Raw genomic sequence first — 3,674 nt, forward strand, 5'->3', positions numbered from 1 at the left:
AACATTGTGAAAATGACAATCTTGCCAAGGGCTATCTACAAATTCAATGTAATACCAATCAACATCCCAATGTCATTCTTTAAAGAAATAGAAGGGGCAATTCAAAATTTCATATGGAATAATAAAACACCCCGTATAGCAAAAACACTGCTTAGCAGAAAGAACAGAGCTAGAGGAATTTCAATTCCAAACTTAAGACTCTATTACAGAGCTATAATTCTCAAAACAGCTTGGTACTGGCACAAGAACCGGCCTGATGTACAATGGAGTAGAACTGCGGACCCAGATATTAAACCACTGACCTATGGCCACCTAATCTTTGACAAGGGAGCCAAAAAAATAGAATGGAAGAAAGATAGCCTCTTCAACAATTTGTGCTGGCAGAACGGGTTAAAAACCTGCAGAAAACTAAAGTTGGATCCTTCTTTGTCACCTTGCACTAGAATTAACTCCAAATGGATCAAAGACCTGGAGGTAAAAGCTGACACACTGAAAAGTTTACAGGAAGGAATAGGAGATACACTAGGCCTCCTTGTCACAGGTCGAAACTTTCTTAATAAGGACCAAGAATCACAACAAATCAGAGAAAGGCTGGATAAGTGGGACTGCATTAAAGTGCAAAGCTTTTGTATGGCAACGGATATAGCTAGTAAACTAATCAGGAAGCCTACAGAGTGGGAGAAGATCTTCACCACCAAAACAACGAACAAAGGCCTCATATCTAAAATATATCAACAACTCAAAAAATTGAATCACTCCAAAACTAACCTCCAAAGTAACACCCATCCCATTAAAAATGGGCCAAAGACTTAAAGAGAGTCTTCTCTGAAGAAGAAACAAAAATGGCCTATAAACACATGAAGAAATGCTCCACATCTCTGGTCATAAAAGAAATGCAAATCAAAACAACTCTAAGATTCCACCTCACTCCATTTAGAATGGCCAGGATCAGGAAAACGAATGTCAACAGATGCTGGAGGGGATATGGCCAGGAGGGATTAATACTACACTGTTGGTGGGAGTGCAAACTCGTTCAACCACTTTGGAAAGCAGTGTGGCAGTGCCTCAAAAGTCTACATATAGAACTCCCCTATGACCCAGCAATTCCACTACTTGGCATTTACCCAACAATCCAGAAACAAGGGCATACTAAACCCACTAGCACAACAATGTTCATTGCAGCACTATTCACCATAGCAAAGATATGGAACCAACCCAGATGTCCCTCAGTTGATGACTGGATCAACAAGTTGTGGTATTTGTACACAATGCAATTCTAGGCTGCTGTCAAAAAGAATGTCATCGCCCCATTTGTTAGGATATGGTAAGACTTAGAACAAATCATATTAAGTGAAGTAAGCCAGACTCAAAGGAACTTAGGCTCAGTGGTTTCCCTCATTCGTCATAATCAGTAGAAACCTTGGGCTCTACTAGCAGAGATTGTCAATAGAGCAAAAGGCCATATATAAGGCCATATAATGTGAAGCTAATTGAAAGGACCTCCAGGATATTGACACAAAAGCCATATAATGAATGATTGTTGTCCTTAATGTACTATGTTGTCTCTCATCTCGCTTGCTGTCCCTTGGTTATCCCATATTGGTATAGTATCTCACTTTGTTATCTGATATATTGAATTTATTTGTATTTGGATATTTGAAATTTGATAGGGAAGGGGGGAAAACCAAGACGGGTGGGGGTGTGGGGTTGGAGGGAAATGGGTACCAAGACATGTGAAAGGGTATCAATGTATGTGAATTAATGCACCTTCTATCTGGCAAATATCATCTAACCCTTTTACTAATTACAATAAAAAATGAAAAAAAAAGAAAGTTGTAGTGTGTGGGGAGGATGATGGGGTCAAATACATTTCTTCTTAGAAATTTACGTCATCTGGTTGCCCTGGATTTTCCTGGCCTTTTTCTTAGAGAAAGTTCTGTTATACTGGATTTGTGGCTTGGCAATGATCTAGCATGTACATCTTCGAGTAAGACATCCACAATTTCCATGCCTGAGACTCGAGTTTCCTGACCTTTGGCAACAGCACAGCAACATCTTTTTTCCTCCTGAGCCACAGGCCAAGTGAGCTGGCTTGAGCTGGTTGTTAGTTACAGTGGCTTGGTTACCATGGTTCCATATTCTGTTCCATTGTGAGGGAGGCAGGGTCACCTTTCAGGGCCCAATGACCAAAGATCCTTGCTCACAAAAGACCTCACCAAAGACATACTGGAGGCTGAATCTCTCCTCCAATCTCACAATATACATGTGGATGTAGTAAACAGCACACCTTATTTGTCCAATCCCAATGTCTTCCACTAGGCCCAACTACCAGTCTGTTCTCAGGCTCAAGGAGCCTTTCTTAGGTAAGATCCAAACTTAAGTGTCAATATTGCCCTCAACCTTTACAAAACATTTGCTTCACAGTGCCTTCTCTGCCTGCATTTTGCCCCTTGTCGAATTTTTTTTGTTTTTGCTAGTCTTAGGACTTGACCTCAGAGTGAGAACATTGTTTTTGGGCTTTCTTTAGGCTTTAGCTGTCCCACCGAGCCACAGCACCACTTGCAGCTTTTTCTATGTATGTGGTAATGAGGAATCAAACCTGAGTCTTTTTGCTTGGTAGCCAAGTACTCTACCATTAGGTGAAACACACAGGGCATCTTGCACATATTTTTGACGTCAATCTACTAGGATATTATTAGGTTTCTGTATCCTAATCAATTTTTTCCTCATGATTAGCTTTGCTGTCAAGTGTAAAAAATGCAAGAGGGAAAAACACAGAAGAATTAGTGAAATTAAAAAAACAGCATTAGACAAAGTTAAATGTTTCATTCTTTGTAGAAGAAAAGATATTTGGATATGATGATGATGATGATGACTTTATAATTACTATGTCAGGGTTGAGAGTTTGGCCTAGTGATACAGTGCTTGCCTAGCATCCATGAAGATCTGGGTTTGATTGCTCAGTATCACATAGATAGAAAATCTAGATGTGGCACTGTGGCTCAAGTGGCAGAGGGCTAGACTTGAGAAAACCGAGGACAGTGCTCAGGCCCTGAATTCAAGCCCCAAGACTGGCAGAAAAGTAACAGAAAAAAATGCTTTTTACGAGCTAATTCACTCACAGCATTTGCTTCTGAAATCTTCGCTTTTGCATCTTGTGAAATACCGCTTTCCCTCAACGTAGACAAGAAAAACAGATCCATCCCATGGTCCACTGTGAGGCCACTGTTTTGGCTAAGAGCTAGTCGTTCAGCAACGCATATGTTTTATTCTAATACTTTCCAAACTTTGTACTCAAATATGCTACCTACTTACCAACTTAGGTCAGTTATCCTTATGCTATACCTTTTCTTCTTTACTACAATATTCTTACACTCCTACGTTAAGCCTCTTGTACCTCCCCTGACCTCTCTCATTCTTTTTTTCTATCTCTGGACCTCTGCTCATCTTTCAACCCTTATACTGCACTGATCTACACTTGATGGCTGTTGAGCAATATTGTATATGTAGGTGGTTAATTTTTCTCTAGGCTCAGAGGGACTTAAAGACAATAGAGATTGGATTGAGAGGCTTATTGTTTTGGGTATAAATCGTTTATCAGTGGTTGTATTAGACTGGTCTGTAAGTGCACAAAAAGAAAGAGTGATAATACCAGTCAAACCTTGTGAACATCT

The sequence above is a fragment of the Megascapheus bottae genome, unplaced genomic scaffold (assembly GCF_031878675.1).
Source record: "Megascapheus bottae isolate mThoBot1 unplaced genomic scaffold, mThoBot2.hap1 HAP1_SCAFFOLD_52, whole genome shotgun sequence".
NCBI classification, from domain to species: domain Eukaryota; kingdom Metazoa; phylum Chordata; class Mammalia; order Rodentia; family Geomyidae; genus Megascapheus; species Megascapheus bottae.